Below are 16,121 nucleotides of genomic sequence, written 5' to 3' on the forward strand. Positions count from 1 at the left end.
TGCTTCAATCAATATAACTGGTAAAATACTATAGAAGTGACACCACATGACTTCTGTGGCTAGATCAGAAAAAGCCATGTAACTTCTGTTTTTCTGTTTGCTGGAACATTTGCTCTTGGAGCCATGAGGTAACAGATAAGAAGTCTGAGTACCCTGAGGCCACCATGCTGTGAGGAAGCTCAAGCCATAGGAAGAGACCACGTGTAAGTCCGCTGACTGACAGTTCCGGATGAACCAGCTTTCTAGTCATTCCAGCTCAGGAGCCAGACCTGTGAGTGATGCAGCTTCCAGATGATTCCAGCACCCAGCTGTTCCAGTTTTCATAGCTGAGGCCCCAGACTTCATAGAGCAGAGACAAGCCATCCCTGTTATGTTCTGTCCAAATTCCTGACCCACGGGATCATTGAATATAATAAAATGGTTGTTTTCATATCACTAAGTTTTGGGATGGTTTGTTAGGCAGCTGTAGATAACCAGAACATTGTTCAAGCAAAAAGATTTAGCATACTGTTTGCTTGGTAGTAGGTGCTTACTAAACAGGGGCCCTTAATAGTATTATTGGTGACGGAGTTAACCTGGAATGGAGAACACAAGGCTGTTAAGGGAAAAAAAGCAGACAGGCCTGCCGTGGGAAAGTTGATCCAAGATGATTTCAGGCCTTCCACCTGTACTGTGTCTTCATTTTGGCTCCAGTGTTAGACCCCCTTCCCTCCATAGTTCTAAACTGCAAATAACCACAAAAGAAGGTGGTTGGAGGGCCTTAGCATTTTCTCTTTTTGCACCCCCTGTCGTCTTTTTTTTTTTTTTTTTTTTTTTTTGTGGTACACGAGCCTCTCACTGTTGTGGCCTCTCACTACTGTGACCTCTCCCGTTGCGGAGCACAGGCTCCGGACGCGCAGGCTCAGCGGCCATGGCTCACGGGCTCAGCCGCTCCGCGGCATGTGGGATCTTCCCGGACCGGGGCACAAACCCGTGTCCCCTGCATCGGCAGGCGGACTCTCAACCACTGCGCCACCAGGGAAGGGCTCCCCCCTCGTCTTTTAAAAACATTCTAGAGTGGCGTTGGCAAAGGTTGTAAGCTGGAGTGGAGCTTGGGGAATGTAGGGGTGAGGAGCAGAGGAGGTGTGAGAAACCATTCTGTTGCTCCATCTATAAAGCCATAGTACTACAGTAAGCATAAAAATAATTGTGCAGAGTAAGAGTAACCCCTTGCCTCTGGGCGCTGCTTTTCCGTTTAGGAAGTGCCCGTCTTCCCGTGCGTTACCTTGTCTTCAGGGATTTGAGGGCAGAGAATACATTCTAACACAATTCCAGGCAGGTTGTGGGTGTACAGCAAATGCTTTCGGATAGATCATTTGAAACCCACCCAGCAGTGACTCTGGACGAAGTCTCTGCGCGTGCGCAGTGCCTCCTGCACAGGAAGGGGATCTTTCCGTGGTTGTGATTCAGCCTTCCAGTGCGCCCTGATCAGGTTCACCTGCTTATGTCTCCCTCCTCGGGGGGCTCAGGGGAGACAACTAAGGGGTGTTACATCTGGGGGCTCAGACCTGCAGAAGGGAAAGCCTTGGATGAAACACACATGGTCAGATTTAGAGCTGCAGCAGAAGTGTCGGAGATGGTGTCCAGGCCCCGGCAACATCCTGGGGCAACATCCTGGGCGGGGTGGGGGTGAGGGGGGGTTCCAGGAGAACTGGGCCTGGGCCTGGGTGCCGAACCTTCTCGGGTTTCCGTGGTGAGCGCCACCCAGCACTCTTTAGATCTAAGAGGCGTCTCCTTCCTCTGAAGAGAGATAAGGCAGAGCAGCACCAAGGGAACATCCGGATAGACTGTCACCGCGGCGCAGGCCACGCCCCGCTCCCGGGCTTCCTCCTCGCTCTCGCTTCTCTTGCACCTCACCTTGACCTTCTCACTTGCCGAGGCTGCCCCACACACGGGTCCGCCTGCCCGCTCTTCATTCTGCTGGGCTGCCTTAGCTGCTGGTTGCTTTTCCTAGAGGACCGGAAGAGAGGAAGGGAGGTTGAAAGAGAAGAGAGAGATTGAGAGCGGAGAGAGATGGTGATGGAGGTGTCGATGGTGGGGGGGCGGGGAGGCGGGAAGCGCGGGGAGAAACTTCCAGGGAAAGGAGTTCCCAGGTGTGACGGAATGCCCCCAGCCTGGCCTCGGAGGGCTGCTGTGGGTGAGGCGAAGGAAAACTCTCCTCTCCCTCCTCTCTCTCCTCTACTAGGAGACTGACAGCGGCCAGGTGTCAGGGAAGGAGACTGGGCATCAGATGATTTTTATTTTTTATATTAGCACTTTAATATCCATGCTTTTCAAGGTGGAAGTGAAAGGTATCACATACTTGACATTGTGATTACTTCTGTTTTTTCTAATTTTTGAATCTTATTTTATTTATTTTTTTATACAGCAGGTTCTTATTAGTCATCAGTTTTATACACATCAGTGTATACATGTCAATCCCAATCGGAGAGTGGGCATCAGGTGATTAAAGGACATTTAGCTTTGATGAAAACGTTCATCTACTTGTTTAACTATGGTGAGAGGGCCTTTCTTTTAATCGGCTAAAAGTGGCTGAGTGGGGGTGAAGTAGGCAGTAAATCATTCTATGTCAGAGGGAACTCTTCTGTGTGAAGCAGGGGCTCGAGCTCCAGCGGAGGAGTCCAGTGGATAATCTGCCTCTCACTAGCTTTGCGAGCCAGCCAACTCCTTCCCTTAGTTGTGAAGATGGGAAGAGTAACTATACCAGCTTCTCGTTGTTGTTGTGAAAATGAACCGTGACCCTCTGTATTCACTACCTAGCTCAAGACCAAACAGGGAGGGTAAAGGTTAATTTCTCCCTCCCCACACTTCCCCAGCTCGCTTAACCTCCTGTCTTTTTTTTTTTTTTAATGAGGATAATCACACCTGTCAATTTCAGGTTATTGACCAGAATAACCAGAAACCAGGGGAAAGATATTATACACAGGTAAGCAATAACTTTTCACTATTGGGAATATGCCTTTGAAGAAATTGCCTCCCCAGGGGGGCGGGGAGAGGTTTGTGAGAGGAGCTGGAAACTGCCCTGAGTGTGGCACTCCACTTAGAAAGAGCAACTTCAGGGTACAACTCTTTGAAGATCCTACTGTTGACAGGAAATTGAGATTCAGAAAAACGTGCTAAAGATATACAATAAAAGGGAAGAAGACTTTCCTAGTCTAAGAGAATATAATGATTTCCTGGAAGAAGTGGAGGAAATTGTTTTCAACCTGACCAACAACGTGGATTTGGACAACACCAAAAAGAAAATGGAGATAGACCAAAAGGAAAACAAAGATGTCATTCAGAAAAATAAGTTAAAGCCGACTGGGGAACAGGAGGAATTGGAAGAAGCTTTAGAGGTAGAACGACAGGAAAATGAACAAAGAAGACTATTTATACAAAAAGAAGAACAACTGCAGCAGATTCTAAAAAGGAAGAATAAGCAGGCTTTTTTAGATGAACTGGAGAGTTCTGATCTCCCCGTTGCTCTGCTTTTGGCTCAGCATAAACATAGACCTACCCAGTTGGAAATGCAACTTGAAAAACCTAAACCTATAAAACCAGTGACATTTTCCACAGACATCAAAATGGGTCAATATATTTCATTAGCACCCACTCAAAAGCCTGAGGAAGCTCTATATGAATACCAACCACTGCAAATAGAGACTTGTGGACCACAAGTTCCTGAGCTTGAGATGCTAGGAAGACTTGGGGCTTCCCTGGTGGCGCAGTGGTTGAAAATACGCCTGCCAATGCAAGGGACGTGGGTTCGAGCCCTGGTCCGGGAAGATCCCACATGACACAGAGCAACTAAGCCACTGCGCCTGCGCTCTAGAGCCCGCGAGCCACAACTACTGAAGCCCACGTGCCACAACTACTGAAGCCCGCGTGTCTAGAGCCCGTGCTCCGCAGCAAGAGAAGCCACTGCAGTGAGAAGCCCACGCACCGCAATGAAGAATAGCCCCCACTCGCCACAACTAGAGAAAGCCCACGCGCAGCAACAAAGACCCAATACAGCCAAAAATAAAGAAATAAAATAAATTTATTAAAAAAATACATTTGAACGATTATGGAAATGCCATGAATAATAACACAAAAATAAAATGTACAACAGTTAGTACAAAGGATAGGAAGAGGGAAAAAACTTTGCTGTTGTAATGTTCCTACACTATACATGAAGAGGTATAATAGTATTTGGAGATATTTAGTATAAACCCTAGAGCAACAGCTACAAATGTAAAGCAAAGAGGGATAGTCAGTAAGCCAGTAGCAGAGTAAATAATGAGATCATTAAAAATACTCCATTAATGAAAAGGAGGGCAGGAAAAGAGAGGCAAAAAATAAAGAAATGGTATAATTAGGAAACAAATAGCATGGTGGTAGATTTAATCTTAACTGTATCCGTAATTACATTAAATGTAAATGTTCTAAACAAGCACTATCCAATAAAGCTTTTTAAAATGGGAAAAAAAAAAAAAAAAAAGAAATTGCTTCCACGCGCCCTCCACCCCTTTTAAACAGTGAATTGCATGTTTGGTTTGTTTTAAGAGAAGGAAAGAAAAGGATGTAAAAAACAACAACAAAAACCAAATAGACACAAGGTCTCACCTTAAGGGAAAACCTTCCACCCGGATGTCCCAGTCTCCTGGATGGTGGAAGTAGAAAGAAACACCTTTTGCATTCCCCCAATAGGAACAGGGGCTCAGGGCAGGCCTTGGTCCACCAGCCTGAGTCTTTGATTTGGAGCGTTAGAAGCAGGGCTAATTCTGGACAAGGCAGTCTTCACCAAGAGATGGCCTGTTTCTAAGTTGCGGGGTCTTTAAGCATCATTCAGTACGTACAGTGAAAGAAGATCATCTTCCTGTAGGGTGGGGCAGGGGAGTTCTGAGTGGACTTCCTATCTTCCACCAGTTTTTGGCAGCACGATTCTAGATGGAATCAGATTCTAGCCAGGAATCTGGCAGTGCAAAGTTAGCTAGAAGAGAAGGATGTTCCTTTGTATCCTAGTTGGGCTTAGGAATCCCCTGGAGTTCTTGTATATTACAGATTCTTGGGCCCCACCTCAGAAACACCTATTTTGCGGGCCTCGAGAGTCTGCTCTTTAAACAGGCTCCCCAGGCTATTTTGATCGCACAGGTTTTCCTGTGTGCACATTGACAGAGCTTCAGTCTAAGTATTTGAGAGCAGTGTCCTGTCTCTCTGATGTGACAGACTCCTCAGGGATGCACCGTGGTTCCCGTTTCTAGGTAGAGAACAAGCAAGGCGGTCCTCAGGAAGCTGGCTTTCAGCGGCTGGGCAGGCTGGTGCAGCCCCATGGCTCTTGAGGCTGGCTGTGGCCAAACTTAATAAAAATGCAGACACTCTTTGGCTGATGAATTGATTTTATTCTTACTTATTTATTTTTGATGCATTGATTTTAATACTGTGTTTCCACAAAGCTCATTCATAGATTTTGTTAGTTTCACATCTCATGTTCTGGCTCCTTATTTTTAAAAATTTCCAGTTCTTGTTGTTTTATAAAATTATGTAAGTAGTGACTATATCCTCATTGTAAAAATTTCAAAATCCTAGATAAATCACTCCATTTTCCTAATCCCACTTCCCTCTCCAGAGATAGCTTGTTACCTGGTATGCGTCCTTCTAGCCCTGAGCTGTTGAATAATACCGTAACCGTACGCCACGTGTGGCTTCTGAGCCCTTGAAATGTGGGTCCTAAGAATTGAGATTTTGCCGTAAGTGCAATGTTCAGGATTTAGCACAAAATAAGTGAAATAAGATTAATACTTTTCTATATTGATTTACATCATAGTTTGGGTACATTGGGTTCCATAAGATAAATTTCACTTTGTAAAAACGTGGATCTTGAAAATTTTAAATTACATAGTGGCTCACATTATATTCCTATTAGACGGTGTTGTTCTAGACCTTTCATATATCTATACTCACAAGGACAAAGAAAAGACAACTGGGATCATTCCTGTGGCATTGATCAACCATTTGCTATTTTTCTCTGACCAAACTGCCTTGGAGATCGTTCCATGTTAGTATATATCGATCCACCTTTTTCTTTGAAATTGATGAAGAGTATTCCATATTACAAGCCTTGATTGATTAAACCATTTCCTATTGATAGACATTTGGATTGTTTCCATGTTTCCCTGTTACAAACTAACGAACATCGCCGCTCTTTGGCTTTTTAAAATTTATTTTTGAAATATATGTTATCTCTGGCTTTTTTTTTAATCCCCACATCTCTTGGCTTGCCGGGCTACCTGTGGCTTTCCAGATTCTTACTGAAAAGCATAGGTGGTGACCGGGCCAAAGGTAGAGGGACTGCCTAGTTTATTGTCCAAACAGGGACTTCTGAGAGTGAAAGGCAGTGATATCAGTGACAATTCTGGGACAACAAGAGGAACAAACTGGGACTGTCCTATGCGGAGTAGGGCATATGGTCACCAAAGCCACAGGAGTCCCTGCGTGTATCTTTACAAGATAAGGATGGGAAGCTCATCTAAACCCTTGTTTCAAACAAATGCTGGACTCTAGTCTCCAATTCCTTCGCCTCTTTCTGATAATGGGTGGGCACTGGGACCATCTTCTGAGGCTGGCAGTGGGGAAAGGATCAAAATTTCCAAAGAGAAAGGCTCAGTGAATGGGGAGGCCCATCTGCTGGAGGCCCCACCTTAAGGAAGCTCTTTGTACAAAGTAGATGGTGGACAAGTCAGTGGAGGGTTTGCAGAGGTTGATTTCATTCTTGACCACTCAGTGCTAACTCAGGGACAGTCTGAGCTGTTGTGACCTCGAGGTGAAACAGCCCAGATCTTGTTACTGGTTCCTTCAGGAAACCTCCACTGTCTTCCCTCCCTCCTTTCTGTGACTAATTTCTGAAATCTCTGTAACAGAGAAGGCATTGGATGAAGTTTCCCACTCTGGGAGGGCTGTGGGTGCCAGACTGGGGCGGGGGTGGTGTGGTGTGATGATGGGTGAGGGGTAAGTCCTGTGCACTCACATGTCATCCCTCAAGAGCAGGAACGGAGGCCCCCGGATTGGGTGGCGGCAGCTGGTGGGGTGTTGGGATAATCTTGCTGATGACTGGGTAGATATGAACCTCTTGTGTTAGTGGATTCCAGAAAGCAACGTGCTCCTTGATGAAAAGGCCATGGTCATTGTCTTGTGGGATCGGCCTGGCCTGGCTTTGACAGTTCTCAGCTGCTCCATAAATCTCCCATCAGTTCCATCTGGCCAAAAAGATGTCATCACCATTTTCTCATAGCGACAAAGAGTAAAAGGTAAATATTGAAGCAGCTCTGCCACCCCTGTTCAAGCCAAGGAGGTTGAACTTAACTTTTTCAGTGGAAGGTGAAATCAGTGTCATGTTGGGTTGTTTATGCTGTAGGATAGTTTATATTCATATATTAGAGATTATTATAAGGAGGTTGATTATGGTTCAGGTATGATCAACTATTCTGGGCACCCAGATACTTAATACCCAGAACGAGGAGTCTGAAAGTTGGAAGGAACCTTAGCAGTCATCCAGTTCAGTTGTTTTCAAAGTTTTGTTCTAAAGCAATGGAACCTTTATTGAAAATGATCATTTTATGAAGAATCCCAATTCATAAAATAGAAGGACTGAGTGCAGGGGAGTCCTCCTGTCTTCATGGTGGCTTCTGTTTGGAAACCGCTGTGTTGAAATTCTCTGTCTAGTTCCTAAATGCCCCAGCAATTGGTTGTTAGTGTCTTGCCTCTTGCCGGCATAACTCCAGTGAGAGGGCCTCGCTACCTTGGCAAGCTGCCTCTACAGTGCAAAGATCGGGCCAATGATCAGAAAGATTACTTTAATGCCAGTAAAGTCCTCCGACCTCCTCCTCTCCCAAATCTGTGCCCCCGCCCTCCGGTGGCCCATTTAGTCCCTGCCTTGGAGATGGTGAATATCTCAGGCTGCTGAGCCATTTTTGTGCTGAACAAAGATGGTTCCTTTTGTTGGATCATGTGGTTTATCTAAGAATCAGGAAAAGTTCATGTTGTCTGGAATGGAGTGGCCACTGTCGGGGGTCACACATCTCCCTCGTCCATCAAGAGCTTGAGGACCCATCTGGCCCTGGGCGGGAGGGTTCCTGGAGCGGGAGGTGGCAGAGACCCTGTTCTTGCAGTTTCCCCTCCAGCCAGAGGCTCCTTGGTACACAGGGACAGCGCAGCCTTCAGTGTTCCCCTGTGTAGCACTCTTGAGGTATTCAGCTCACAAGCTGTCTCAGTAATTTCCAGAATACACAAAAGCAAAAAACCAGAGGCATAGTTATCAGATGGGACACAAGGGGAGCTTGGGAACTTGACTGTGTCCTGCCTCTGGTTTTGCCTGAAGGTTGCAGAGCACTGTGTGTGTGTGTGTGTGTGTGTGTGTGTGTGTGTGTGTGTGTGTGTGTAGGTGGAGGTGGTTTGAAAGACAGGGGTTCTTATTGCACCCTGCGTGCTTTCTGCTGGCAGTCACCGGTAGCAGTGTTGTCCCATTCTGCTTCTTTTAAAAAATTTATTTATTCTTTTCTTTTATTTTTATTGAAGTAGAGTTGATTTACAGTGTTGTTTCAGGTGTATGGCAAAACTCCTAATTTATCCCTCTCTCCTCCCCCTTCCCCTTTGGTAACCATAAGTTTGTTTTCTATGTCTGTGGATCTATTTCTGTTTTGTAAATAAGTTCATTTGTATCACTTTTTAAAAAAGATTCCAGGGCTTCCCTGGTGGCGCAGTGGTTGAGAGTCCCCCTGCCGATGCAGGGGACACGGGTTCGTGCCCCGGTCCGGGAAGATCCCACATGCCGTGGAGCGGCTGGGCCCATGAGCCATGGCCACTGAGCCTGCGCGTCCGGAGCCTGTGCTCCGCAATGGGAGAGGCCACAACAGTGAGAGGCCTGCGTACCACAAAAAAAAACCTCTAAATGGGCTCTGCTAGTAATTTTTTTAGCCTTAAAAAACCATTTTATTTAATATGAACTTCCCTCCCATTTCTTTCTTTTTTTAAAAAAATAAACTTATTTATTTATTTGTTTTTATTTTTGGCTATGTTGGGTTTTCGTTGCTGCCTGCGGGCTTTCTCTAGTTGTGGTGCGCGGGCTCCTCATTGCAGTGGCTTCTCTTGTTGCGGAGCCCAGTCCCAGGCCTGCGGGCTTCAGTAGTTGTGGCACCTGGGCTCAGTAGCTGTGGCTCACAGGCTCTAGAGTGCAGGCTCAGTAGTTGTGGCACACGAGCTTAGTTGCTCTGCGGCATGTGGGGTCTTCCCGGGCAAGGGCTCGACCCTGTGTCCCCTTCATTGGCAGGCGGATTCTTAACCACTGCACCACCAGGGAAGCCCCCCCCCAACCTCATTTATTTCAGCTAGTATCTTTTAAATAATATTTATTTATTTATTTATGGCTGCATAGGGTGTTAGTTGCAGCATGTGGGATCTCTCGTTGTGGTGCACAGGCTTCTCTCTAGTTGTGTTGCGTGGGCTCAGTAGTTGTGGCACGCAGGTTTAGTTGCCCCGTGGCATGTGGGATCTTAGTTCCCCAACCAGGGATCGAACCCATGTCCCCTGCATTGAAAGGCAGATTCTTAATCACTGGATCACCAGGGAAGTCCCTCTGCTAGTATCTTTAGTAGCAAAAACAAAAATAAAAGAGCCCTCTGGTTCTTCCAGTCCAGCTCCCAAGGAGGGCTGGCTGCCTTCCCAGCTTCCTCTCTGCCCGGCCTGTAGACTCTGTTGTGCAATAATAGCTGCTCATGTTCCTGCCCCCTTGACAGATGGCACGATTCTCTTGGGAGTAAAAGGATTATTTCTACTAAACTCCATTATGAAGGAGAGAGTTCTGTGTTCAGGTGAATGACCAGAGACCAGGGAGAGGCGAGGTGGAGTGGGGGAGGGATACTTTGACCTCTACCATCTTTCGAGCCAGTGTCCTGGGCATGTACATTTGTCTCATCTGGTTGCTCCCTTTAACCAGGGATTCTTTTTTTTTTTTTGCGGTACGCGGGCCTGTCACTGTTGTGGCCTCCCCCGTTGCGGAGCACAGGCTTCGGACGCGCAGGCTCAGCGGCCATGGCTCATGGGCCCAGCCGCTCAGCGGCATGTGGGATCTTCCCGGACCGGGGCACGAACCCGCGTCCCCTGCATCGGCAGGCGGACTCTCAACCACTGCGCCACCAGGGAAGCCCCACCCTGGCCTTTTTGGCACTCTGCCCTGAGACCATGATGGAAGGAGGTTGGGCTGGCCTCCTGGAGGATGACAGGCCATGTGAGGGAGAGCTGAAGCCCCTAGCCAGCTGCCAGCACCAATGCCAGACATGTGAGTGAGGGCATCTTGAATTTCCTGGCTCAGGTGACTCTCTAGTTTGGGTTTCTCAACCTCAGCACTATTGATATTTGGTTCCTGCGTACCACAGGATGTTTTGCATTGTCTCTGGCCTCTACCTGCTAGATGAAAGTAGCACCCACCAACAATGTCTCCAGACATTCCTAAGTGTCCCCTGGGTGGAAAGATCACCCCTAGTTGAGAACTGCTGCTCTAGCTGAATGCAGCTGCATAAGTGAGTTCAGGGGGAACGAGCAAAGGAACCACCCAGCCAACCTACAAAGTCATGAAAAGTAATAAATTGTTGTTGCTTTAAGCCATTATGTTTTGGGTGGTCTGTGTTGCAGGGATAACTGAGCTACTTCTCCTCTAGGAGTTTCTCCCAGAGCTCTTTCTCTTTGTAAGCCTTAGCATCACATGCTAAGGATACTAATTCTTTTTGTTGAAGTGTTTGCTCTTTTTTCATTCCACTTTTATATTTATCATTTGACCTTCCCGTAAAATGGTTGGACAGACATTTTATTTATTTATTTTTAACATCTTTATTGGAGTATAATTGCTTTACAATGTTGTGCTGGTTTCTGCTTTATAACAAAGTGAATCAGCTATACATATACATATGTCCCCATATCTCTTCCCTCTTGCGTCTCCCTCCCTCCCACCCTCCCTATCCCACCCCTCTAGGTGGTCACAAAGCACCGAGCTGATCTCCCTGTGCTACGCGGCTGCTTCCCACTAGCTATCTATTTTACATTTGGTAGTGTATATATGTCCATGCCACTCTCTCACTTCGTCCCAGCTTACCCTTCCCACTCCCCATGGACAGACATTTTAAAATCTATCCCTAGCAGAGAAAAATGAGGAGCAAGACATTAAGTAATTGCTCAAGGTCACATGGCTCCTTAGAAAAGCCAGCGTCTCCGAGAGTCCTAGCCCAGTGTAACCCAGACCCTGAGATCGGGCTCCCTGATAGGAACCTTGCAATAAGTACCATCTTGGGCAAGTCACTTAACATCTGATGCTCCATTTCTTCATCTATAAAATGGGGAAAGTAATATCACTTACTTCATGGGTTTTTAAATTTTTTAAACAATTGTTTTTAACCTCATGGGGTTTTTATGAGGTTTTAATGAGATAGAGCCCAGGTTGGTAAACTTTTTCTCTAAAGGGCCAGATAGTAAATATTTTTGGTTTTCTAGACCATAAGGTTTCTGTTACAACTGCTCAGCTGCTGTTGTAGGTGAAAGCAGCCGTAGACAGTACATATTCGAATGGGTGTGGCTGAGTTCCATTAAGACTTTCTTCCCAAAACCTGTTTGTGGGCCAGATTTGACCCACAGACCATAGTTTGTCAACTGCTGTGATGGAGCGTGGAAAGGTCTTGGTCTTTGTTCAATATAAGGGGAGCACTCAGTAAACAGTAGCTATTATTGTTATTATTATACTATTATTATTACTTTATTCCTTCAGCAGTCCTGTTCTGCTTTTTATTTTTGTCCTTTTTCTTCCAGCATTGTTATTTGTTTCCATCTATTGGGAAGTAAGGAAAAATTCAGTTCCATTCTAGCCAGCTGTGGTAACCAGTTCCCAAGATGGCCCTCAATGATCATTGCTTCCTGGTATTCTGGAAGGATAAGAGGCCAAGTGGGGAAGAACTGAGGCCCCCAGTCCCTCTCACAATGAGTAGGGCTGAGCTGGTAACCCATAAGGTATTTAGAAATGATGATATGACCTCTGGTGCTAGGTCATGAAAGACATTGTGACTTTCTCCTTGCTCTCTTTCAGACCACTTGCTCTGAGGGAAACTAGTTGCCATAGTGTAAGGACACTCAAGCAGCCCTGTGGTCTATGTGGCAAGTAACTAAGGCCTCCTGCCAACAGCCAGGAACTTGCCAACCGGGTGAAAAGTCTTAAAAGTGAACCTTCCAGCCCCAGTTAAGCCTTCAGATGACTGTAACTGACTTCAACCTCACGAGAGACCCCCAAGCCAGAACGACCCTGCTAAGTTGTTCCTGTATTCCTGACCCACAGAAACTGTATGACATAATAAATGTTCATTGTTTTCTAAGCTGCCAAGATTTGGGATAATTTGTTACGCAGCCATAGACAACTAATACGCCACTGTCATCACTGAGAATTGCCTATGTTAGCTGACTGCTGTTTAGCTTGCGTCAGAGCAGAAGGACGCTTTCAGGTGAGAGTTTGCTGATCCCCTAATGCTTTGAGTGACAGAACAATTTGCAGAGCTGTGGTCACTTGGCCACTGCTGCTACCTGATTTTGAGGGTCCCCTGACCTCAAGTGTTCTGACTCCAACCTGACCATCTAGTCACATCTCCCAGAAACTTCTCATGCACCCCACATTCTAGCCACATCAAATGATTAAAACTGTGACTCATTATACATGTGTAATTATTATTAATTCGTATTAATAACATTACCACTCATGGCATACTCACAGTGTGCTTTGCCCATTCTCACTTAATTCCCCGCACAGTCCTACGAAGAATGTACTAGAAATAATTCCCTTTTTCTCAGATCGGGAAACCACTTTTCAAAAGGTTACAGAGCTAGGGGCAGAGCTAGAATTTGAACACAGCATGCCTGACTTCTGGGTCTGGGCCTCTCAGATACTTTGCCCTTTTTATTGCTTCTCTGTCTTTGCTCACACTGTTTCCTCTTCCAGGCGTTCCCTTCCTCCTTCTCCAGTAGGTGACACTTATATTTCATGACCCAGCTCAAATATCACCTCCCCGCTGACACCCTCCCTGACATTCTTAGCTGGTAACACACATTTATTGAAGACCTGTTCAGCGACAGTCACTGTTCCACCGTTGAGATGCAGTAGTAAAAATAAACCATACAAAAACCAAAAGAACAACAAAGTTCCTGCGTTTAGGAAGATGACATTCTGGTGGAAGAAAATGAACTCATGGACTCAAACTCATACATAAGATCATTTTAGAAGTAGAGCCCAATCCTGTGTTGATGGGATTTGGGGAGAATGAAGGAAAGGGAGAATTGAGAATAACACCTCAGTACTTAAGTGCCTGATTTAGGTAACTAGCATCATCTCTGGGGGTGCGGAAGACTTGAAGAAAATCAGGCTTGTGTGTGTGTGTGTGTGTGTGTGTGTGTGTGTGTGTGTGTGAGTGGGGTGAGGGATATGAAGCAGGAACTCAATAGCTCTCTTATAAATGTGTTAAGTCTTAGATTCTTATAGACATCCAGGTTTCTAATGGGCAGTTGTCTTCTGGGTCTGGAGTTGTACAGATGTGGAGTCCACCAGTGTACAGATGGTAATTAAAACCATGGCAGTGGATGAGATTAAGCAGAGAGAAAGATAAGAGGTCTCAGGACTAGTCTTTTCTTTGCTCAAGTTAGTTTTCCCCTCCTTCTAACTCCATCACGCCTTATTTTGGTACTTGTTGAAATGGTTTGTTCCTCAGTGGACTGGGAGTGTCTTGGGGGTGGGCACCAGATCTTACCTCTGCATCGGCCGTGCTCAGTGCAACGCCTGATCCATGGTAGGTTCTCACTAACTGTTAACTGGTGTCTTACTGTCATGTGATTGAGTAAGGAACTACTGTCTTCCTGGAGCTCTAGGTTTGCCATGGTCAAGTTCATGCTTTTGGTCTCCCAGAATATAGCTACACTGCAACCTTAAGGCAGTCAGGTATCTGATGCATCACTGCAGAAAAGACAGGTGGTCATCAGCCTTACATGTGTGGCAGTCAGGAGGTGGGATGGCCAGAGCGATGAGCTCTGCCTTAGAGGGGCTGTAATCGAGTGATCCAGACAGGACAGATAGGGAGAGCTCAAGAAGAAATACCACTCAGGATGGTGAGAGAAAGCTGACCATTCTCTAAGAAAATTTAAACACGTGTAATAGAACTATGGTTCAGCAAATCACAAGGACTTGAACTGTACAAGAAAAAATGAGAGAAGGGGAACAAAATGTATCAATGATGCTTATTTGAGGGGATATTTGAGATTTGTTTCTCAGGGAGAAACAAAAAAAAATGAGGGAGCAGGGATTCAATTGTGTTGAGCTGTTAAGTACCAGATGCTTATACAATTTCTATTAAATTTTTCTCTTCCGTGTTGTACGGAAAGATAGCAGAGGCTTGGCATCAAATGGCTAGCATTTGAACTCAGGTTTGTCTAGCTGTAGAAGCCACTAAGAAATGAAAGCTTGGGTGGCAGCATAGTATAGCAGAAAGAGAACTAGATTTGTAGATGGGGACTTGAGTTCTTTTGACCGATTGAAGATGCAGTCTTATTGCCTTCTGGTTTCCATTGTTGCTGATGGAAGGTCAGCTGAATGCCTGATTCCAGCTCCTTTCTTTTAGGTAATCCATCTTTTTTGCCCCTCTAGCTGCTTTTAAGATTTTCTCTTCATTTTTGGTTTTCAGCAGTCTTTTAAAAGAAATGTGCCTAAGTGTGGACCTCTTTTTATTTATCCTGCTTGGGATTTGTATAAGGCTTCTTGAATTTGTGGTATGATGATGTCTTTGATCACTTTGGGAAAATTCTCAGCTGTTATCTCTTCAAATATTGCTCCTGACATTTTCCCTCTCTCTTCTCCCTGGGCTCTTAATAACACACATGTGAGATCTCACTGGCTTTTACGTCTCTTGCCCTACCTTCCGTATTGCTATCCTTTTGTCTTTCCTACTGTTTTCTGGTAATTTCTTCTGACCTAACATAGTTCACCAATTTTTTTTTTTAAACTAAAACCATCCTTTGAGTTGTTAATTTTAGTTATCATGTTTTTCATTTCTAACATATCTGTTTGGTTCTGTTTATAGAGTTCAGTTCTCTGCCAAAATTCTCAGTTTTATGTTTTACTTCTTTTATTTCTTAGAATGTGGTAAGCATAGTTACTTTAATGGGAATATCTAGAGCTTATGTGGGTCTGTTTCTATTGTTTGTTGATTTTCCTATGTTTTTCTTTTTTTTAAAATACTGCTTTGTGTCCTTTATGCCTTAGTATTTTTTATTGTGTGTTGGGTATTGTTTTTGCAAAATTGCTTGCAGAATCGGTTTGAGACCTATTATTTTCCTTCTGAGAAGGTTTGTGTTTGCTTCTGCCAGGTTCCTGGGCCACCAACAATCAAGGATTACTTAAATCTAACTTCAGGGCTTTGGAATACCTAAAGCTGAGCTGTAGTCTCTGCAAGGGCCTGTCTACTTCTGGTTCACACTACTTGTAGAGAGCATCCCTTTGGAGTTCCAATCCAAGGCAAGTCCCAATCCTACTCTTGGTGGGCCTCAGATTCCCTCTCTGCCCCCTTTTCCCTTTGAGGCTGTCAGAAGTACCACTCAGCCTCTCAGCCACCACTTGCAGAATTAGCAATTGCCCCCAGGCCTTAAAGCAGCTCAAAGAATGGTAAGCGAGTTTTCTGTTTGTTTTTTTGTTTTGCTTTTTACTTTGAATAATCTTCAGTTTTATTAAAAACATAAACAAGTATTTATAAACAACAACAACAACTTAAGCTGACAATATATTTCACTGGATTTACCCCTTTTCTTTCTCAAAAGATACTCTGGCAGACAAAATTCTTACAGGGAAACCACTTCTAAAAAAAAAGCACATATAGATTTTTCTTTCAGTTTATTCTACCTTTGCATGCTTTAGTGATAAATCCTCCCACCTGAGGCAAAGCAGTCAGTATATAGGACTAATAGTAATAATAAAAAATAATACTTTGTTTTTACATTTACCAAGAAGAGGGGCAGGGTAATCTTGTTACTGCCTTTGAGTCTATTAATAATCTTCC

At 45.0% G+C, this 16,121-nt stretch overlaps 1 pseudogene; it reads left to right on the forward strand.

Moving 5' to 3' along the window:
- The first annotated feature begins 2,994 nt into the window (after positions 1-2,994).
- On the forward strand, positions 2,995-5,342 carry LOC101324213 (CDK-activating kinase assembly factor MAT1 pseudogene; annotated as a pseudogene).
- Positions 5,343-16,121: the final 10,779 nt, after the last annotated feature.

This window comes from Tursiops truncatus, chromosome 3 (genome assembly GCF_011762595.2).
Source record: "Tursiops truncatus isolate mTurTru1 chromosome 3, mTurTru1.mat.Y, whole genome shotgun sequence".
NCBI lineage: Eukaryota > Metazoa > Chordata > Mammalia > Artiodactyla > Delphinidae > Tursiops > Tursiops truncatus.